Source organism: Aegilops tauschii, chromosome 5, assembly GCF_002575655.3.
Source record: "Aegilops tauschii subsp. strangulata cultivar AL8/78 chromosome 5, Aet v6.0, whole genome shotgun sequence".
Lineage (NCBI taxonomy): Eukaryota > Viridiplantae > Streptophyta > Magnoliopsida > Poales > Poaceae > Aegilops > Aegilops tauschii.
The window spans coordinates 422,243,708-422,267,785 of NC_053039.3; the positions used below are offsets into that span (position 1 = coordinate 422,243,708).

At 44.2% G+C, this 24,078-nt stretch overlaps 1 pseudogene; it reads right to left on the reverse strand.

Moving 5' to 3' along the window:
• Positions 1-806: 806 nt before the first annotated feature.
• LOC109784945 (disease resistance protein Pik-2-like) lies at positions 807-6,847 on the reverse strand (annotated as a pseudogene).
• Positions 6,848-24,078: the final 17,231 nt, after the last annotated feature.

Sequence of the window (24,078 nt, forward strand, 5' to 3'; positions counted from 1 at the left end):
CTCTCGTTTGTGTTTCCGACAGCAGCTATACTGGATGTGTTATTTGGGCAGGGCGTTTCTGCACGGTGTGATGATCGCTGCCGCCACGCCGGCGCGCTGCTGGGCCACGTGGACGCGGCGCCGGCGGCCTCCAAGAGGCGTGCCCCGCTGCCGCCGTCGGAGGAGAAGGAGAAGAAGGACCCCAACCTCAGCGGCGTGCAGCCAAGGTGTTGGCTAGCAGGAAGCGGAAGGAGGCCATGAAGGAAGCCGTGGCCAAGATGCGGGAGAAGGGGAAGGAGCCCGCGGACGCCGCCAGCACCGTAACCGGAATAAAGCCCAGATCGACAGGGGCCGTTGTAGAGTGAGTTTGTTATGGGTGCCGCTTAATTTTTACCAACTACTCATTTCTCAATGAGGAGCACATAACGGAGATCGATTCCACCACAGCTTAACGTAAGTATTGACTCAGTGGTTATCGTTTTGCTGTGTGATGGACAGACGGAGTACTACCAGCTGGAATTGATGAGCTCTTATCCGTGAATAATATACTTGTCAATGCTAGCACCAGGTCAACGATGAAGGTAATTTACGAAACTCAGTAGACGAATGTCTCAGAAACAATAGTGTGCTTCACCATCTTTCCTCTGCGGAAAACAACTAACGAAAAAAAGATTCCAAGTCTGCAGTATCATTCATCAGGAAGCGGAAGAGAAAAAAGCTAATCTCTCTGATGTTGTAGAAAGAATGTCGCTCTGGAACTTGATTTTCACCAAGCAACTTTGCCGGTGAAATTTCCCAAGAATATGTTCAAACTTATGACATTGATATTGCCAAAAATGACCAATCTTCCTTGGAAAAATATACCAAAACACATGACAATCTTTAAAAAAATATTACATGATATATTCTAGAGAGTTCAAAATAAACTTGTGTGCTAACTCCTAGATACAATGGACTTGCCAGTAATAAACTTGGGCGCTTAAGTCCACTCATCTGCTTCAGAAGTTCCTTCTCCAGACATGGTTTGTTACCACAACTTTTCAAGACAAGTTCATTCAGTTTTTTCAGGGGCCGGCAACACAAGGGACAAGCCCTTATCAGTATCATCCAAGTTAGTGCAGTTATTCACTTCAAGTTTCTCCAGCTCGGGCAAGGCACCTTCCTCGATTTGTATGGTCGTGATGTTCTCCAGCCCTTCTATGTAAAGCACTTTGAGCATTGGGAATGTACCTTCCCCAAAACATGCAGTCTTCTCGACGAAGGACTCCTCCCAGAGTGCAAGAAGAGTAAGGTTGCGCAGCTTCCCCAGCACATCAATGTCAACCTGCTTCAATTGTGTCTGAATTAGCTTTACCTTGGCTAGATCGTGGAGGGAATCCATCCAACCTGGGAGTTTGCCTAAACGGCCACTCAGGCGCAATGATAGGAGATGCTTTGGTGGCAGTGACTTTGTTTCTTTCAGAAATTCAAGCGACTTAGAGCGCACTTCAAGTCGTTCTAGATGAACAAGATTTGCTATTGAGCTGCATAAATCCTTCCCTTCTTCCCCTACCATTTGTACCTCCACACCTAATCTGCGCAAGCTGGTGAGCTTACCCAAGTCTCTGGCCACTCTGCTTCCTTGTGCAATGTGCACCACCCCTAGCACTTGTAGGTTCCTTAGCTTCTCGATTCCCTGATTTCCCTCTGGAGCTGTTACACTAAACTCACATGCGCAACCTGAGCAAACATGATCGTAACCAAAGCACCCGGTAACCAAGTCTACAAAGGTTTGAAAGGGACCACCATTACATTTTGCTTCTTCCTTCATTTTCCTCGTCTTCGCTGCAAATCTTTGGCAAAGTTGACTCCACCCACAAGGTGACGTAGCTTCTCCAGTTTGATGATACCAACTGGTAGTTGTGTCACTTTTGTGTCTTGAACATCTAATGTCTCTAGGGAACCCGAGGTTCTGCAGAGAGGAAGGAAGTCTTGAAATATTTGTCTTTCGCAGACCAAGGTATCTTAGATGGTGCAGCTCCCCGATGTGCTTGAGATCATCATTCTCTAGCTCAAGTGTGTCTTCCAAGTCAAGAACTCTCAACAAGCGCAATTCGGAGGAGATGAGGGACATAGGGCACCTTCCAAAGATTGTCAATGATCGTACCTGAGAAAAGTTTATGCTTGCCATCTTTTCATTTCTCTTCCACCTTGTCACTACCAAGTGGCGTACCTTAGTTTGTGGACCCTCATTGCAGTGCTTATCCATGATGAAGAGCTGGTTCTCCTCAATAGATTTGGACATGATTATTTGGAGCGCCACACTATGAACACGACAGCGTTCAACCGCCATGCTAGCCCTGGCCTCCTCCGAAGGCTGGATCATACTTCTACTGATGAGCTCATTGTAGTACCTCCGTCCAAGTTCCTCGACGCTCATGTCATATGGCTTTGTTATATAGCCTTCAGCTATCCACCGCCGCAATAAGCGGGTAAGCCTAATCTCATGGTTCTCGGGGAAGATACTTAGGTACAAGAAGCAACACTTGAGATGATATGGCAGCCCATCATAGCTTGAGGTGATAACTCTTTTGATATCTCGGTCTGACTCTAGCTCTGACCCAAGATGTTGTCGCAAATCCATCCATTCTCTGCTTGTTTTGGGCCTGTTAGCCAATAAACCTCCTATGGTGGCTATAGCAAGTGGAAGGCCCCGACATCGCTCTAAGATACGACTCGCTTGCTCCACCATATCTTTCGTCATCATACACTCAGCTTTCTTGTAAACCTTGAAACAAACAAATAACACAAACATTATGAAGAGGTATCCACCAAACCAATCTAGCAAGACTCACAAAAATTTAATTCCCATCCGCGTGGAAAAGTGTAAAGATTTTCTTTTGTGCAAATATGCAAAAGTGTAATAAAGTTGCATTGATTTTTCATTTACCATATATTCTTATGTTGACTTACATATTCTTATTTTCCACGTCGACTGTTCAGTATGTTGATTCTCTATGGGAGCGACTACAGATAAGTCAACTGATCTTATTTTTGGGTCAGTTGACAAAAGACACTTGGGTTTGGTAGTCAGCCCATTCCAGATTCGCTATGCATGCACACATTTTGCACGCGTGCATGATATGTATCTACGCATGCATGCTGCATGCATGTACGCATGATGCATTCATGCATATGCATGGACGCATGATACATACGTCCTCCTTTTCATCCAATCTAATTTGTAGTAATTGTATGATGTTTTGTGTGTCTGCTTTTGTCGTTGAGCCGAGGAGTACTATGATTGATGGATTAGCCTTGTGCCTAACCTCAAGCAAGTTGTACTCCTACACCATCAACTATACACCCCACCACCCCACCCCCCCCACCCCCCCCCCCCCCCCCCCCCCCCTCAGAAACAAAATGAATAATGATAAAACTTGCACACAATATGTGCAGAAATTATTATTTTTTATAATATGCAAGAATAAACATATGTTAGTGGAACTTTTGTAAAAAAGATGTTTTCTCAGGAGAAATAAATTAGTAGAGTTGATAATGCCTTAAAGAAGAAAGAAAAAATAGAAACAAAAAAATCATAATAATGAAGTCTTCTAAGCTAAAATGAATCATTGGCATTTAATATTACCCTTGAAGAAGAAAGAAAATAAAATAAATCTGAACGTTAACAGTACCCTTTAAGAAGAAAGGCAATAAAAAACAAGTAATGGCAATATTTGCACGCAACTTACACAAAAAATTGCGCTTTGTTATAATACGCAAAAATAAAGGTATTATCATTAAATAAATAAAATGAAATAGAATTAAAATGAAAATGAAAACTAAATAATAAACTTTTCTAGGGAAGAATAAAACCATTTAAGAAGAAATAAAATAAATAAATAACAAAATAATGAAATTTTCTAGGGAAGGTTGAAACCCTTTAAGAAGAAAGAAAATAAAAAACAACAACAAAACAAAATAATGAAGTTTTCTAGGGAAGAATGGAACCCTTTAAGAAGAAAGAAAATAAAAAAACAAAAACAAAAACAAAATAATGAAGTTTTCTATGGAAGAATGAAACCCTTTAAGAAAACAAAATACAAAAACTAAAACTAAAACAAAATAATGAAGTTTTCTATGTAAGAATGAAACCCTTTAAGAAGGAAGAAAATATTTAAAAAAAACAAAACAAAATACTGAATAGGGGAAAATGAAACCCCTTAAGATGAAAGAAAATTAAAATATAACTTGCACACAAGTATGCCTTGAAATTGCATTTCTGTAATATGCCAAAAATAAGCATATACAGTACATTTTCTGCTCTTTACTATAATATACACACATGGTGTATACTTACTTACAAACGCAAAAATAGAAGTAAATTTTTCTAAGAATAAATGAAAGTGGCATTGGTATCACCCTTTAAGAAGAAAGGAATCCAAAAATAATAATGATGCAATTTGCACACATTTACACATAAATTGCAGTTTTTTAGCTATCTAAGAATAAACATATAATAGTGAATTTTACATCAAAACGAAGTTTTTAAACAAGGAACGAATAAGTGGCATTGGCATTGTCCTTGAAAACAGGAAATGAATTAAAAACTAAACATGGTAGAACAAATAATGTTTTCTAATAGGGAAAAATATAACGACGTCGGTATTACTCTTAATAACAAAGAAAATAAAGAAAAAACTTCCACACAACTTTGCAGTGAAATTGCACTTTTTATAGTATGCAGCGAATACACATGTAATAATGCAACTTTAGCGGTCTAGTATAATTTACACACATATTGTACTTTCATGGATACATACACATAATCATAGAAGAATGTATTTAATTAGCAAAAAAAATAGAACAAAACATTTAGCATTGGTATTACCCTTAAAGAATAAAGAAAATAAAAAACTCACAAAAATAGCACAAAATGCATTTTTTTATTATGTAGATTAAATATATAAGAGTGAAGTTTTCGTACTGTAATGTAATTTGTATATGTAGTGTATACATTTTCACGCACTCAACATCCGAAAATACACGTAAAGAAAAAAACTCAACTAAAAAATAAAAAAATCTACACGTGCAAAAGACAAAAGCAAACACATGGATAAAAAGCATGCACGCACCAAAATTCAGTCGAAGACCCAAAATAGGTGTCAATCGAATCCAAACTGCCCAATATCACCAGCAAAACATGACAGAAAAAAAAACTACACAAATTTTAAAGCACAATCCAAGGGTCAGAAAATCGATTGACCACAAAACAAAAATTCAGGTGACTGAAATCTAGCTAAAGTGATTCTCTATACATGATTGAAATTGAATATTTTTGTATCTGCTTCATGATGTGCAACTTTTTTTAAAGGACTTCATGATGTGCAACTTGATAGAACTATTTTTCAGATGACTTACAAATAACAAATCTTTATAAGGGTTTGTGTCGTCTTAGTAGATTGATGAGAAAGAGAAAATCTAGTCGCAAAAAAAAAGAGAGAGAAAATCTTAATTCCAAGTTGATTTTACAAACTTGTTCCTATATGGATCTAGAAAATATTCACACATATTTTAATAAGCTGTGCATCTAGTCTAGTGCAAACAAAAGTACTCCCACTGTAAACAAATTAGTAATCTAAACGCCCTTATATTTCTTTACGGAGGGAGTAGTATTGTACCTTTTGATAGAGCAGTTTCCGGCCCTCCTTATCATCTAGAGGCTTGAGCTCGTACACACCCTTCACGTCTCCCGCGCACCGCAGGGCGACATCGTTTCGCCGCGTCGTCACGATGACCCGGCTGCCCGTGCCCGCGGTGCCGTTCGCGGCGAGGCACCGCCATATGAGATCCCACTCCTCTGGCGAGGACACGTCGTCCACCACGACGAGGCACCGCTTCGCCTCCAACCACTCTTGGACGGTGCCGTCGGCGCGGCGGGGCTCCACGACGAGCTGCTTCCTGAGCTGGCGCTCCAGCTCGTCGGTGCTCTCAAGCGGGTGCGTCACGGTGAACCAGGCGCGGCCGTCGAAGCCGTCGATGAAGTCCCTGTCGTTGTACAGCATCCTCACCAGCGACGACTTCCCCATCCCGCCCATGCCCCACACCGACACCACTCTCGCGCCGTCGCCTTTGACCAGATCGGCCAGATGCTTCGTCTCTTCGACCCGCTCGATGTCCTGCCCCTCGTCCCCGGGCGAGAGCTGGGCGCAGGCGCACTCGTCGTCGGCGTGCCCTTGCTGCCCCTCGTCCGCTACGGCAGCGTGGTGGCTATCTGCGGTAGCGGCGGAGACGTTGTACTGCTGCTGCTGGTTGCGCTGGTTGAGCTCCACGACGATGGCCTTGAGCTCCCGGATGAGGTCGGCGCCGTGGTGGCTGTCGGCGGTGGCGGCGAAGACGTTGTACCGCTGGTTGCGCTGGTTGAGATCCACGACGCTGGCCTTGAGGCCCCGGATCCGGTCGGCGACGCGGTGGCGGGCGACGATGCCGGGGCCCCAGCGCAGCCAGCGCGAGCGGGAGGCGTGCAGCCTGAAGTCGAGGAGGCAGTCCTCCAGGTCGCAGGCGAGGTCGCGCACCTGCTTCACGCACGTGCGCACCGTGTCCCTGCAGCCCCCGCCGCCGGCGCCCCAGCGCGTGGCGGAGGACTGCACCCGCAGGAAGGACTGCATCATCTGCAGCTCGCTGCGGATGAAGTCCACCTCCCTCCGGACGCCCAGCAGCAGCGCCGCCTCGTCGGCCATCGCCGTCCCCGCGCTGCCCAGCACCCCGTCCAACACCGTCCGGGTCAGGCTCACCGCCGTCGCCTCCATCTCTCACCCTCTCTGTGTGATACTACTAGTTATCTTCGTGCTTGCGATGTGCACTGCTAGTAATAGCTAGATGCTGCCGGTGCCTCGTGGTGGTGGTGGTGGTGGTACTATATAGGTGGAGAAAGCAAGCCAAGTCATGTCACGCAAGCTCGCCCGGCCATTGACGGACATTGAGTCAGTCAACCGCGACTCCGCGAGCCTCCGAGTGACGAGTCCTTGGGTCCGGTGTGGAAGCTGCTGGGCACTGAGCAAAACGACTCATGCACGCTGACGCTCGATCGCGTGGCGGATGCACATGCACGTACAAACAGCACCATCCTCTTTCGAAGAAAAACTAGAGGCGACCAGGCGGGGGAGGGAGGAAGCAGCACCGGCGGCGCCATGGACGGCTCGTACGTACGTGGCCGACGCAGTAGACACGCCAGTGCGCGTTGCACCCGCACGCGTCCTCGAAGAGCAGCGCGCGAGGAGGAGACGACCATGTCCATGTTTTGAGATCAACGGCGACGCGTGTCGTTAGAGACCACGGAGTACTCGAGATCAGGTCTAAGAGAAGCCAAGCACGTGCTTTCGATCGGGATAAACAGTATACTGTACTACTCAGCAAAAAAATATAAAATGTCAGTGAGGCAGAAAAACCCGCCCACACACGTTAACGCGTGAGCCGTTGGTATGCTTGTGAATTTCCATGGAATGTTAATTTTGTGTACAGGAAAGAATCTAGTCCTGAAAATTTCAAGCACTACACTGGAGTTTTCTCACACGGGAAAATGGAGCATGCTGAGTGCTGACTCGGAAATTTACATGCATGTTTTGAACTCGAAGGGTTACTCGTCTACCAAGTTCGCCTTTTGAACTCGAAGGGTTACTCGTCCATTTTATTCACAATTGGAAATATACATTCTTGCCACGTGCAGTGTGCGTCTTCGCTCTTTGGTTGCAAAAGTTTCACCAATCATGCAGTTCAAGAGTGATGTTGGAGCTTAGTTGGGGCGAAACTGGGTCGTGGCTCGCCCAAACCAGCAGCAAAACACTAGAGGTAAAAAAAATGTGTGGTTTGATACTTTGATTTGCCACCGTTCGTTAGTATATACAGATAAGTTAATTCATGAGTTAATTTTTCTTTTTGCGGGTAACAAATAAGTTAACTGCGAGTCTTTCCTCTAGTCTCGAATATTTCAAGTATGTACATACAAGTTCTTTTATTTTGCGGGGCAAGTATATACATATAAATTAATTCATGAGGGTTTCTTATCTATTCTCACATCAAATTTCAAAGCCTAGAAAAGGAGTGTTGCATCATAGTTATTTTCGAAGAGCTACAAGATTTTCTAAGAGCTTTGGTAGTCCAATTAATCTAGCACGGAAAAAAATAGAGCACTCAATGTCAGATATTTGAACTCTGACGACAATGTACATACGTAACGCCAAAGACGCTAGCGCTATGGCCAAGAAATTGCATGGCCATGTTAAACAACCTTGACGGGCCCATTGATATCGACGAAAAAGACTTCCGTCCCACTTTATATATATAAAGCAACACACCCAAACTGATACATGGTGATGAGAGGAGCCTCTTATAAAGCATATCAAAAGATAGAAAGAAATACAGAAGAATCCCCACTCTATTACAAAGCGCACCCTGGGAAAATCGACATGGAGGACTACAAGCCACCAGGGAAAATCGCCGTACCCCATTCCACTACTCTCACCAAGCTGACAGGGCCCTGCCCTCCCGCTCCGAATTGTGGAGCCAGAACCTACAAGCGGACAGCGAGGACCATGAGTGGCGCCAACGAGGACCTGTGTAGAAGATACAGATGCAAGTGCAACTGACGGGCCCACTGATTTTCTGCATACTTACACTGGTCTGTTAACCACGAGTTAGAGTAGAACAAATTGGATGCCAAGTGCTTCAGAAAACCCTTCGCTCCCGCCCACGTGCCAACTTCCATCTAGGGTTTCCTTGCCTCTTGTCGGCGCTGCCTCATCTCCTATGGTCCTTGGACCATGGAGGCACGGTCGATCCCGGCTCTTGCCGGCGGGAGGGCTCTGTATTTAGATGGTTTTCTGAGTTTTTTTAGGGTTTGTGTCATGCTCAAAAAGACGAAGCGGCGGCGGCTTCTTGAAGATGAAATAAGGTCCTCCCCGCTAGCCCCCGTCGCGGTGATGTTTCAAGCATCGTCGGAAGGAGTGTGGAGGTTTGTCTCTAGCAGATCTCATGGGATCCGGTCGGCGTTTGTCTTCGATGGATCCGACTGGATCCGGTCTTTGTTCATCTACGTCTGTATGTCTGCAGGTTGGATCCATCCGGTCTATGCTTCTCTTCATCGGCGGCGGTTGCTATTCTGGTGCGCTGGTCCTATGGGGTCTTAGCACGTCGACTTTCCGACTGTCTACTACTCCCTCCGTTCCAAAATAGATGACTCAACTTTGTACTAACTTTAGTATAAAGTTGGATCATCTATTTTGGAACGGAGGGAGTACAACAATGTTTGCCCGGCTCCGACGAGGGAGGGGCGATGACGGCGGCACGCCTTCGGCTTGCTCCAGTGCTTGTACTCGTTGTTAGGTGGTCTACGGATCTGGATGTAAATTTTACTTCTAGGGTTCTTTGTACTACCTTGACAGTTGATGAATAGGTCGGAAGTTTTCTTGCAAAAAAAACCACGAGTCAACTCCCGAATGGAAAAAAAATGTGAGCCTTGGCGTCCATGGCTGCACCCGTACGCCATGAACCTGCATCTGCATGCCCGTCGCACGGACCCACGCGGTTTAGTCCTTGGGCATATACCATGCATGTATTGTACACTACGAGTGTGTTTGATAGGGTGCATGGAGGGTGCATGAGGGCAAAAGTTTTCAATCCGACCTACTTTTGCTTGTTTGGTAGGATGCATGAGCTCACCTGGGCTATGCCCATCTAATGCATAAAAGGGCCCTCAGCCATGCTCATCTCATGCACCCCAGACAGGGTGCATGGAGGCAGACATGTTGGTCCTGACCCTCATCCCCACCCACTAGACCACATCCAGATATGTTTATGTTTTCAAAAAATGTTCATAATTTCAATATTTGTTCAAATTTCCAAACAAATATTCTGAATTTCAAAATTTGTTTAAATTTTTGAAAAATATCAGAATTTGAAATTTGTTTAAATTTTGGAAAAGTTTAGAATTTCAAAATTGTTTAAATTTTCAAAAAATGTTCGGAATTTCAAATTTTGTTTGAATTTTCAATAAATGTTCAGAATTTCGATTTTTTCAAAAAAAATTGTTCGGAATAAAAAAAAATCAAATTTTGTTTGAGTTTTAAAAAAATGTTTATGATTTCAAATTTTTTTTATTCTTTTATAAACTATTCAAAATTTATTTAAATTTTGTTTAGAATGTTATTTAAATTTTCGAAAAAATGTTTGGAATTTCAAATTTTGTTTAAATTTTCAAAATATGTTTAAATTTGTGTTCACATTTTTTCAATTTTGTTCATCGTTCAGAAAAACCAGAATTCGAAATTGTTCAGCATGTCAAAACACGTGCAGTCTGCCAAACAAAGTCTCAGCTCAGCATGTCTCAGCGTATACATCGCTGGCAAACAACATGAATTGCATGGACTCAGCATGTGTACACTCAGCATGTATGAGAGGAAAACAACTAGGCTAGAACCATACATACTACCATACACACCCTACGTGTCCGCGGTGGAAGCAGCTGAGCAAACCGGATCTTGCACCGTCCATTGCGCGGCAGATGCTCCTCGCACGGTGGCAGACAGAATGAAAGCTCTTTCGAAGAAAACCTGGAGGCGAGCGCGCACGAGGAGGAAAGTAGTAGGCAACAATGGGCGGGCAACCGGCGTGTTCGCTTTAGAACTGAGCGGGCGAGTGTTCGTGCGGGAACTCGCCAAATGCGCACTTTCCGTTCCCTGTGTGGCGTATCAAGCCCTTCCCCAGACAGTCGGCCATATTCGGCGGAACGGCAGATCTCTACAAAACAATAATAAAGCAAAAAAAAATCCTCTCCTACGTGTGGGCATGTCCCCTGCTCTAGGTTTCACACTCTGTAAAGCAGGTTTGTTGCTGCATTTCATCGCACACTATTCATCTTGACTTTTTTTTGGGAAAAGGAAAAGGCAGTATATACAAAAAAGGGAAATATTATTGTGCTGATGTTTCTTGCGAAGGCATGACAAACAAACGTTTTTTTATGGCAATCTATATCACCGCGAGGATTGCAAATTCCCTCACAAAGCACGGCAAATCATGGCAAAACATTGAATTGCACGAATTTGTCATGCTTGCTAAAGAAAAAACATCATCCATGTTCCATGGACAACAGAAATTGGCATGAAAATTGTTTGGTTTGCCATGCCCTCCCATGGAATGTTCCCTGGTTATGAAAATCATATTATGGAATTTGTTATACTGACCAACCCTCTTTTCGAAAGCAACCACAAAAGAAAAGTGCTATTCCCTGCATTTCTTTTAGAAGAGTACTAGTTTTGCCTTGGGCCGAAAGTGGACAGCTAGCGTCGAGCCTGAAGGCCTCCCTGCGGTGCTCGGCCCCAGCCTTACTCGGTGCATGAACACCACTACAAACCGCTACCCCTAAAAAAACTACAACCCTCCAAAAAAAATACTACAAACCGCTGCTAGAGAGAGAGAGAGACTCGAGATCTTCTCAGTCTGCGGGGCCGTTGGATTTCGCTGGGCTATTCATCGTGTTCCTTCTTCCCTCCCTCCTTCGCCGGTGCCCTAGCCACCGCGCGCACGACCAGGGTCGTCTGCCGACCGATCCGGGCGGATACCGCTGCATCCTTTGACGGAAAGGTTGCTGGGTGCTAGGGCTCCTACGTCGGCGTGGTTCATAGAGACGGTGGCGGCCGTGGAGGCGGATCGCAGGCCGGGCGGAAGGTGACCCAGCACGTCGTTGTGAATCAGCACGGAGACGTTGTCTGTGTGGACTGTGTGGAGTCGTAGTAAGGGTTCGTCATCGTCATCGTCATAGTCAGACTCAGTTGTCAGGCCCAATTCTGAAGATCCCCTGTTTCTGCGTGCCAGTTACGTCTACAGCCGTTCATCTCACATCCTAGGGTCACCGAGCAAAGATAACGGTTCACTTAAATGGATCTCTCTCCTGCGTCGATTGATCATCCAACGGCTCAGAAGACGCGGGAAAAGTTGTTCATCGCCCGACAATGCCATGTGCTCTGCTTTTCTGCTTTCTACTTTCTAGAAGCTGTAATGGCTATAAAAGCCAGCTCTCTCTGTCATTTTGGGGCATGTAATAGAATTATTGGGTGTAAACCCTAGCCGCCGGTGGCGTGCTAACTACTTTCCCTTTCCTCCTGCAATGAAAACCCTAGCTCAATTCACCCAGTTCTCGTCTCAATTTCGCTAGTTCTAGCTTAAATTCAGTCAATTGTGACTCTGGTCCTGACAATTGGTATCAGAGCCCAGTCCTTCCTCGGCGGCGGTGTTGATTGGGGTGGTGTAGAGGTTGGTTCTGCCGTAAAATCCCTCTTCCTGCTCTGATCTGGCGGCGGAGGCAGCTAGTGGCGGCCGGAGTGGCAGTGTTCGGGTACAGTCAGGGAGACAGTCTGGTTGCCTGAGAATCCTTCTCTGGTGGTAAAATCCCAGTTCCTGTGATCTGGCCGTGTACCATCGGAGGTGGGCGCAGGCGGCGGCGTTGGTGGCGGTGAAAAGTCGATCCCACCCTCCCAACCCTCTATGGTGGTGATCGCCGACGGCGTTATCATGACAGGCCCTGTTGATTCGGGTTCCACGGCTGAGTTGCAGCTTGAGCCTCTCGAATTGGACATCAAGACGCTGCAGAGAGAACAAGAAGAGGATCGCAAGGAGTTTCAGCAGTTCCAAGCGACAGTAAACAGGAACTTTGCCACGATGTAGAAAAACTTTGACAAGATCCAAGAAAACTTCTGGCGTCTGTTGTTAGATCCAGAGCCAGCACAAGAGGAAGGTGTAGAAGGACAAGGCAGTGTGCAGATGAAGGACAATCAGATCAACTCACCTAGAGTGGCTCCTGGTAGGCCAAAACAGCTCCAGGCACCTACTCCTCCTTCTGTAGCAATGCCTGAAAAGGGGCTCCTTTGCCAGTGGGTATAGCTACTCTGCGTGATCATACAGGCAAAGAATTGAATATGGATGGTACTCCTAAAGTTCCTTACAGGCATCCACACTTTGGGGAGAACAAGGACATGGCAAATATACAAGCAGTACAGAGAGATGTAGTGCAAATGGAGGAAATCCAAGAGGAAGAAGGGGCTGAGAATTATTACAGAAGAAGGAATGTACTTACTGTCAAGCCAGCTAAGTTGAACATATTTGAATTTGAAGGGAAAGACCCTGAATCTTGGATTCAGAACTTGGAACAGTATTTTGCTGCTGCCAGAACTTCCATTGAGCATAGAACAGAGATGGCCATCTCTTATCTTAAGGGCCCTGCTATTCAATGGTGGAGGGGTACTGGATTTGCACCTTCTAATGTACCTTGGCATAAATTCTGCTCTTACTTGTCTGATAGGTTTTCAGTGGAGTCGGTTTGTGATATTGTCAATAACTTCCATGCTGCACATCAAACAACAATAGTAGCTGCTTATGTGGAACACTTTGAGCAACTGGTCAATGTAATGAGGAGAGAAAATCCTGCTATACCTGATGATTACTATGTTTCCAGTTTTGTGTCAGGCCTTAATCCTTACATCAGAAGCTTGGTGGAGTGATTCAGATGAAAAGATCTTTAGACTGTTGTATGGTATGCCAGAAGAATGGAAAAATCACAGCCTCCTGCTCAGGCAGTAACAAACAAACAGTATGTGCCTCAACCAAGAAGACAAGTAGTTTTTTAACAGCCCAAACCACTGGTTGCTAATGCAGCACCAAACAGGTTATCCAGCAGGCTAAGCAGAATCAAGTGTGTTATAAATGTAGAGAGCCTTGGGTGCCAGGTCACAGGCAAGTGTGCAAAATGAGCCAAAGAGCACAAATTCAGGCTCTACAGGCCCAAGAGGATGGAATTCCTGAAACCATTTTTGTAGCAGACTATGATGACACTGAGCTGGACAATACAGAGCAGTTAACTAATGAAACTGTGCTGAAAGTATCAATGCATGCTGCAATGGGAATTGGAGCAGCTAAAAATACTTTCATACTAACAGCTAAACTGGGAAGTACTCTGGCAACAGCACTAGTGGATAGTGGTAGTACTACTACCTTCATCTCTCCTCAAATGGCTAGCAAATTGGATGTCACTCCCAGTCCCACACCAAAAACTAAAGTAGTGGTTGCTAGTGGAGGCATTCTCTGGAGTGAGTTTCAAGCAAAGAACTGTCACTATGAAGTACAGGGCCATGCATTCACTGACAGTTTCAGAGTGTTGAAACTAAAAGGCTATGACATTATATTAGGAGTGGATTGGTTGAGAAAGTACAGTCCCATCCAAATGGATTTTATTAAAATGGAAATGAAGATATCTAGTCCTAAAGGGCAGTTTATCACTTTTGTGGATGAAACAGTGCCTCTCACTCCTGTTACTGAAGTGGCTGACAACACTGAAAAATTAGTGGAACAAGCTGTGTGTGGCTTTTTCTTGTTCACTACTCCAGGCCCTCAAATGATAGTTGCTGCTCAAGAAATACCTGCTACATTAAAGCCACTTCTGGACCAGTATGAGAAACTCTTCCAGGAACCTACTGAACTTCCACCTAACAGGCCTTGTGACCACAGAATTCCCTTGGTGGATGGAGCAAAAGTAGTAAACCAAAGGCCTTATAGAATTCCTCAGCATCAAAAAGAAATTCTGGAGAAAATTATCCTTGAACTACTAAAAATGGAATTATCAGGCCCAGCACTAGTCCTTTCTCCTCTCCTGTGCTGTTAGTCAAGAAAAAGGATGGGTCATGGAGGCTCTGTACTGATTACAGAAAGTTAAATGCTATTACCATCAAAAACAAGTATCCCATCCCTGTAATTGAAGATCTTTTAGACCAGCTTAAAGGGGCCAAAGTGTTCTCAAAAATTGATTTGAGAAATGGTCATCACCGGATCAGAATGGCTGAGGGGGACACTCCAAAAACAGCATTTGCAACTCACATGGGCCTATTTGAGTATTTAGTAATGTCCTTTGGACTTACTAATGGACCTCCTACATTTCAAGCCTAGATGAACTTTTTATTTGGTCTCCTTAAGTTTGTGGTAGTGTTCTTTGATGATATTTTGGTTTTTAGTTTTTCCATGGAAGAGCACATAGAGCATCTCAAGCAGGTGTTTGATATATTGCAAGCAAATAAGTTGTATGCCAAGATGGAAAAATGTTCTTTTGGTCAGACAGAAATTGAATATTTTGGCCATGTCATTAACTCTGAGGGAGTTTCTACTGATCCTGCTAAGATTGAGGCTATTAAAGCATGGCTGCTCCTAGTACAGTAACTAAATTGAGAAGTTTCCTTGGCTAAAGTGGATATTACAGGAGATTTATACAAGGATATGGGATAATCTGCAAGCCTCTCTTTGATTGCTTGAAGAAAGATGCATTTGCTTGGGCACAGGAGCAACAGAAAGCATTTGAAACACTCAAGCATAAACTCACTAATACTCCTGTATTGGCCCTGCCAGATTTCAAAAAACCATTTGTATTGGAAGCTGATGCTTGTGGATATGGATTAGGAGCTGTATTAATGCAAGAGGGCAGACCACTTGCTTATTTCAGCAAGAGTATTGGCCCTAAAGCTGCTGCATTAAGTACATATGATAAAGAAGCTCTAGCTATCATTGAAGCTGTAAAAAAATGGAAACACTACTTCTCTGCCACTTCCTTGATTATCAGGACAGATCAAGAAAGCTTGAAGTACATCTAGGAGCAAAAAATTACTGAGGGCATCTAGCACAAGCTGTTATTAAAGTTGCTGGGATATAACTTCACTATTGAATACAAGAAAGGGAAGGAAAATAGGGCTGCTGATGCATTATCTAGAGTAAAACATGCAGTTTCTGCACTATTCACTACTGCTGCTTCACCTGCTTGGGTTAAAGAGGTAGTAAGCAGCTATCAGCATGATGACAAAGTCAAGAACTAATTGCTGAGTGTTCTGTGGATAAAAGCACTGGCAATGCTTATTCCTTTAAAAATGGAATATTGAGATTTCACAACAAAGTTGTAGTTGGGAAAAGCACTAAACTAAGGCAAGAGATACTATCAACATTTCATAACTCTGAGCTGGGAGGACACTCTGGTGAAAGAGCCACTTATCACAGAGTAAAGCTAGTATTCCATTGGCAGGGTATGAAACAAGATGTGACCACATTTGTGAAAAATTGTCCTGTGTGCCAGTTAAACAAATCTGAACATACACCTTACCCTGGATTGTTAGAGCCACTGCATGTGCCTGATTTTGCATGGGCCCATATCAATATGGACTTTGTGGAAGGCTTGCCTACATCAGAAAACAAGAACTTAATTCTAGTGGTAGTTGACAGATTCACTAAATACTCTCACTTCATTGCTATGAAGCACCCCATCACAGTGCAGTCTGTAGCAAGAGCCTTTTCTGACAATGTGTTCAAATTACATGGAATGCCACTAGTGATTGTAACTGACAGAGACAGAATATTCACTAGCAATCTTTGGCAGAAGTTGTTCAAGTCATTAAGCATCAAGTTGCACATGAGCACTAGTTATCATCCACAGACAGATGGGCAAACAGAGAGAGTGAATCAGTGCTTGGAGAACTATCTAAGATGTATGTGCTTCCAGCAACCAAGGAAATGGCATGGATGGCTAGCCCTGGCTGAGTGGTGGTATAACACTTCCTTCCATACATCTCTGAAAATGACCCCTTTCCAAGCTATTTATGGTTTTCCACCTCCAATGGTAGCTGAATCAGCTCTTCCTGACACTATTTGTGAAGATAATGAGGACTTGCTGCAGAACAGAGAGTTAGCAGTGGAAGTGATCAAGCAAAATCTCTTAAAAGCACAAGCTAGAATGAAATTCTTTGCTGATAGAAACAGGAAGGAAAGGGAGTTGATTGTGGGAGAAATGGTCTATCTTAAACTTCAACCTCACATGCATACTTCTCTCAGTTTGCACAGGCACATCAAACTGCACTCCAAATTTTATGGACCATTCAAAGTTCTGAGCAAAATTGGAAATCATGCCTACAAATTGCTTCTACCTGAGGACTGTCAATTGCATGACACATTCCATGTCAGTCAGCTTAAGAGACATATTGGTCCCAAGGTAGTTCCCTCTTCAAAACTTCCCTTGGTTGGTCCTGATGGGACAAACAGAATTGAACCTGAAGCTATTTTAGAGAGGAAACTCATTCCAAGAAAACAAGGAAGTATAAGTATTCCAGTGGTAAGGTGGTTGGTGAAATGGGCAAATCTACCCTCAGAAGAAGCAACTTGGGAAGACTCAGCTTTCATCTAGAAAGTTTTTCCTGCATTCAGAGCTTGAGGACAAGCTCCAGCTTAATCGGGGGGTATTGTCAGGCCCAATTCTGAAGATCCCCTGTTTCTGCGTGCCAGTTACGTCTACAGCCGTTCATCTCACATCCTAGGGTCACCGAGCAAAGATAACGGTTCACTTAAATGGATCTCTCTCCTGCGTCGATCGATCATCCAACGGCTCAGAAGACGCGGGAAAAGCTGTTCGTCGCCCGACAATGCCATGTGCTCTGCTTTTCTGCTTTCTACTTTCTAGAAGCTGTAATGGCTATAAAAGCCAGCTCTCTCTTTCATTTTGGGGCATGTAATAGAATTATTGGGTGTAAACCCTAGCCGCCGGTGGCGTGCTAACTACTTTCCCTTTCCTCCTGCAATGAAAACCCTAGCTCAATTCACCCAGTTCTCGTCTCAATTTCGCTAGTTCTAGCTTAAATTCAGTCGATTGTAACTCTGGTCCTGACATCAGTTGTGGGTCGTGGTCGCACACACCTGTATAAGCAGCAGCGATACTCCAGTTGATTGTAATTGCCAGATCGTGTAGGTTGCACTAGTATAGTACCATGAGTTGACAGTTTGAGAAATAAGAGAAGAAGCGACCGAGGGCATGCCGTGCAAAAAGGCAAGGCTGCGGCGGCAAGGAGTCCATGTAGGGATGGAGTCGACGAGTGTCCAGCCTTGTGAAACATCTGTGATCAAGCCGCCGAGGAGGAGACAAGGGCGATGATGATGGGATTGGGCGGGCTGGCCGACGAGGCGGCTGAGGAGGCGGCCAGAATCGGGGAGAAGAAGAACAGGAGAGACAATCTGTCGATGGACGAAATGATGGCGATACCGAGAGAGATGCTAGGGGAAGTACCCGAGGAAGCCAACACTGATCATAATGCCTACTGTGCCCGTGTTCACCGCAAAGATTGGGACCGGCTCTTCGCCCAACACTACGGCCCCTTCGACCAGACCAGTAAGCGTCCTCCTCTGATCCAGTCCTTGCTTTTCTGCCGCCTCCTGTTACTAGCATATAGTACTACTTCCATCCTGTGTCAAAAACGCTCATATATTATGGGATGAAGGGAGTAGCATACAATGGACACATGCTCTATTAGCGTATCATCACTGACTGCACTATATATTTGCCATGCAGTGTCCATCCTTGCCTCGCGCTTCACCGACCTTCGCCGCCCTAACAACCGCTATGCCCACAAGCAGGAGATGCTCCAGATCTTCTGGATCAAAGTCGGGAAGATAAAGAAGCCCCTGAAGTGGCCTTTACAGGTTTTTGGTTCGATCGCCGTGCAGGATGCGGTGGATCGCAATCGCATCATGGTCTTCCACCGTGAGAGGGATAGCTGCCAAACCCTTACCAAGAAGGTTTATACTATATTATGAATCTTTGCGACTCCATGCGTAGATTATGTGGATTCATTGGTCTCTTCTTAACTTCCAGCTAAATTTAACATGATGATATGACTATGTATATGGTTTAGAACACAATTTAATATATGCAACAAATTCCAAACCATCACCGAGGAGCTTCACATACTCCGTGCATGGATACTAGCGTATTTGGTATGTTTGTCAGCTAACTTCAGTTATTATGATATATAATAGCGTACAAGTCTGGTTGGTCTAGAGGTTCATGACATGTATCTGTTATCGTTTCGCTTCCGTTATGCTACCCAATGTTACCTCTTCTTTGGCATCATGTAACTGTTAATTTAGACTGCCTCCATCAATCTTAATGCATGTGATGATTTGAACAAACTTGCTCGCCCAACACAAATGATCGGCTCATGCCTCCTAGCTCATTTTGCTCATCATAAGTTATTTCTGCCGTATTGGTCAGTTTGATACACTGAATGCTACGCAGGATCGTTTTCTTACGCTAACGGGACCTACCTGAGGAATTGTGATGAATGTACATCCTATCTATTTTAAGTTGATCTGAAGGCGAAGGGCGCGACTGAATCTGAGGATAAAGATTTAAGCTATTTAGTAGTTGCGTCTCTTCCTTGGGGCCCGTCTTATCGTGCTGAGGCTAGCAAGCTTAGCACACTAGAGTTGACATACGTTCGAATGTATAACTGTGTGGAAGCTGCAATCAGTGTGAAAGTCAAAAAGCATGGGTTATGGCCTGGCTGCAGGGGTTTATTCACTGCCAGTACAACTAGTTTCGAAAACATGGAAATCTCGTTGCTTGCTTTTGAAGGCGATAGGTTGCCGGTTGATGGCAGTGGAAGGCTTGAGCTTTCACGCCGTGTGGTCTGCGTCGAGCTTCGGCAGCCCGAAGGAAAGCTTGTGTTTTCGGCGAAGGCACTACGTGGTAGTGATGAGAAAGATGTGAGGAGAGTTCGTAGAACTTTTACTCCCAAAAAGGTTGGTAAAACCAAGGAGAATATTAAGATTGGCTCCTGTGAGATGGAGGTAACTGTCACATGGTCCCTTCTTCCAAGTTGTAAGTTTGACTATGACAGTGCATTTGTAAGGTATTATTAGGTTGAGTTCTGTGAGATGACGGTTTTGACTGTGATGTGATCTCCTCTCTAGACATCAAGTATAACTGACTGATAAAAAGCTTTAGCTCTGGCATAGTGTCTTTTTTTCTTTGAAATGTAGTATCTTTCGTTTGTCAACCCATGTAAAATTGCAAGCTGGTAGCTACAATATGAGTTAGTCGCTTTGTGTGATGTGGAAATCGCCTAATTATGGATCTTACAAGTTTCTTATGTATTGTCGGATAAGGAAAAAGGACTATAAATTATAATGCTATGAAATTAAACAACATATTTAGAGCAAAATCATAAGTGACGCGGGAGCCGGCCATCCACCCGTGCCAGCATACATTTCAAACTAAATTTCAACAAACTTGACGAATTACATCCAGACAGATGATTTTCATCTAAACATGATCATATTCATTACATTTTCGACATATTTCATTAAAAAAAGGACCGGACCTAACCCTACGGCCCCCCGTCCTCCAAGTCCTTGTTGTTCCCCTCCGGCGTTGGTCGTGCCCATGTCCAGCGGGGATGAGACTCGTGAAGTGAAGGTGCGGTCGCCGGCGAGGAAGAGTAGGACATGGGACACGGACCTGCCCACATAGGACACGAGGCCCGCCGCCCCATGCAGTACTCTTCCTTGTCGGAGTCCACGACTTGCCCCACGATCGATGGACCTGAGGTCCTGAGGTTGACGATGGACGTGGACGGGACGGCACAATCGGCGTACCACCGGCGCCAATGAATCGTCATTGGTGGCGCGAAGGCACGCACAACTGTTGGTGTTCTTGTCCATGATCGCCTGCAGCCCAAATGCCGCCTTCGCGTCTGGTTGCACCGCAACCGCGTTGCGAGCGGCGTTAGCGTGCAATGCCTCTTTGAGCGCCCGCTGCTCAGTGACAAAGTTGGGGTTCTCCACCGCCATGGCCACCACAATCTCCTCGCTCACGCGATCGCCGTAGATTTGGCCCTCCGCCAGCCGGTGCTGCTCGAGGAGGGAGAGGTTGTACCGCTGCTCTTCCTGTGGCTACCGGATCACTGAAAACAGCAGCAGCGCCAGCTGCTTCATCGCTAAAGCGTCACTGAAGTGCGTCTGCATGCGCATGCTTAGGGAAGAAAATGGAGTGGAAAGTTTCCGCTTTTCCGGAGGAAAAATGGAAACGAAGAAGAAATATGAAAACGAAAACAGAAATTTACAAAACGGAAATGGAAATGAATTTTTTTATGTGGAAACCGAGACAAAAACAGAACGGTGTTTTCCGGTGAAACAGACGTGGAAATGGAACTTTCCGTTTTCGTGAATATGGAATTTCCATTTCTACTATAAGCCCATGGCTGCTTTGTAGTCCAACTACCAAACAACACACAGTGATACAATGAGTAGAATGAGCAGAATGGATCATTTGATGACCAACTTTTACTACCACACACATACTCAACTAGACCCTATACGGAATTGTCATGTACTACTATAATACTACCCTATGTTGCTAACGCAACCATAATATTTTGTAGCCACGCTAACAATTCCATAAATTTGTTTGTTTTTTGTTTGTATTTCTCTATGATTTAAGGGGTTTTAAGTTCCAGTCAACACACAGTTTTGCTTCCGTGTCCGCTATGTATTCGCTCCGTGTGTGCTTTCGGTACTATGTGTTTCCATATTCGTTTCTGGGGTTTCTGTATTCGTTTCCTTTTCTGCAATAAAATATGAAAACAAATATGGTAGCACCCAGTTCCGTCCGTTTCCGTGTCGTTTTCATCCCGGCATGCTCCATGGTCAAGCCAGGATGGACCGGTGCCTAGTCGTTGTCGAATCCCGTCTCCATCGTTGGGTCATCATCGGAAACCCACAGGGAGCTGAGCGGCATGCCGACCTCTATCCACCTGGCCAGCGGCTCTGTCAACCGGTAGCAAGGGCGGCCACCGCATGCTTCTGCTCCATCGAGAGGCTCTCCCACAATGTGTTGTTGCTCGTGGTCATGGCGGATATGGTGCAGGGGAAAAGGATGTGGAGCGGGCGTGTTGTGGTGCAGTTTGTGCCAGGAGTGACCTCGTTCAGATAGAGAATTGCGGTGAAGCCAAGAGGCAGGTGTGTCAATGCAAGCGTCGGAGTTGGTTTGTCGGCCAACATGCCTGTTTAATGCCGGCAGGCGGACAGACAGACTGCCCTTTTGAATGTGGTAGATGTCCGTCCCATCCCGTCATCTCACATCGCTCTGACATTGAACAGGTGCGGAGACTGGGATGCGCAACGCTCTTGATAGACGCTCCTATTCAATACAGGAGTGACGTGAGAGGCCGCACCCGCTCTAGGCTAGCATGAATAAGGTTTTGGGGCTCTCAAGTGGCATGAATTTGCGGCAACCACTTCGGGCGGGAAAGGGTGTGGGGCGTGGGAGAGAGTTTTGGGTGGGTCCTTGGTTCGGACGTGTGCATGGCAGCCCTCCGGACGGGCGCAAAGCCCCCCTCCCCACCCATTTGCTTCTGGTTTGCGGGAAAAATAACATATGAACTGGCCGGACGGATGCGGGACTGTGTTGGATTGCAAAACACGTCCGAACCACTTGGTCAGGACAAATGTGTGGGGTATGAGGGTCAATGGTGGAGATGCCCTAAATGTTTTTTAATAGAGAGTACTAGTCCATGTGCAAAAATAAAGGAGAGTATAAATGTTGTGGGTTGACCTTGGTCCGAAAGTGGGCAGCGTCGAGCCTGAAAGCTACTATTCGGTCTTCATGCGCGAGAGCTATGTCTCGCTTAGAGCATCAATAGTAAATGGACCGGCCTTTTAGTGCAATGCGGACTTAAAAGAAATTTAGTTGAGAAAACAAAACACATGTTGGTTTTATCCCAGGACCTCCCCTGACCTCCCTGTCCCGACGTAACACTGCTAACCAATAAGCCATCATCGAGTTTGTGTTATACTAGGGCACAAACAACTTGAAGAGCGGGCTTTCCACTGGCTTCCTGTTTTTTTCTCTCTTCTTTTATTGTTTTCACCTGTTTTTCTTCGTTTCTTTCTGTGTTTTTGCTCTTTTTTCTTCTTCCTTGTTCTCTGTTTTGCTTCTATTTTCTTTCTTTCTTTCTCCATTTTCAATGATTTTTTCTCTTCTTCGCTTTTTCTTCGGTTTGTTTGTTTCTTTCTCTTTTTCATAAATTTTTATTTTTGTTTTCCCTTGTGTTTTCATTGTTTTTCTATATACATTTTTGGTATATATCTAATACATTTTTCTAATACACGTTTAACATATTCTAAATAAAATTTTAACATTTGCTAATGAATAGTCAACATTTATTCTATATAAAATTTTGGTATCTATCCATAAATTTTTCTAATACGAGTGTAACATTTTTAAATACAAATTTAATATGTTTTGAATAAATAGTCAACATTTTTTAATGAATGGTAAAAAAAATATTTATATTTTTAAATTCTTGGTTAACATTTTTCAAGTACAAGATTAACATTTTTTTAATACATTTAAAAAAAAATTGTACACATTTAAAATTATTGTTCAACATTTTTTCAAATGCTTGATAACACTTTTATACAAATGATCAATTGTTTCATCATTTTATTAATACATGGTAAAAAAATTCTATACACATTTAACATTTTTAATACTTGTTCAATATTTTGTCAAATGCTTGATTAAATTTTTTAAAATACATGATCAATTTGCTTCATACACATTGAATTTGTTTTGTACATTTTTCATATACATGACAAACATTTTCTTTCTACACATTTAGCATTTTTCAAATGGTTAGTTCACTTTTTTCGAATGTTTTATGTAGATTTTTTTTTGTAATATATACATTTAGAATATTATGAGTATAAACAAAAGTAAAAAAAACATTAAACGTGAAAAAACCAGGGAAAAAACCGAGGCTGTGGCCTGAAGTGCGTCCAGGCCGGCCCATCTGGGTCCCCCCTTCACGCGAGGGTTCCCTAGGGAGCCTGTCTTCATGTGCAAACCGCTGTTTCCCTAAAAAAACAATTTTAGTGCGAACCGCTGTTACCTCTGATAGAGTCAATTACATTGATGGTCCTAGAACTTGGCGCAAACGGTCACTTTAGTGCTAGAAGTTGCGGTGTACATCCAAGTGGTGCAAAAACTTGGCTGAAACGTGCAAATACAGTGCTAATCGCGTGGGTATACAGAATCTGCGCTGACTGGGCGCGTAGGTCCCACTGTCAGCCACTAGACCTGGAAGAGGAGGGTGTGTGGCTTTTTTTGAAAACACCCTCGAAATATATCTTTTTTTTTTGAAAGAAAAGGTCCATATGGACGTGCCATTTTTCATCTACAACCAGCGTGTACCGTCGGTCAAAATTAACAGGAAA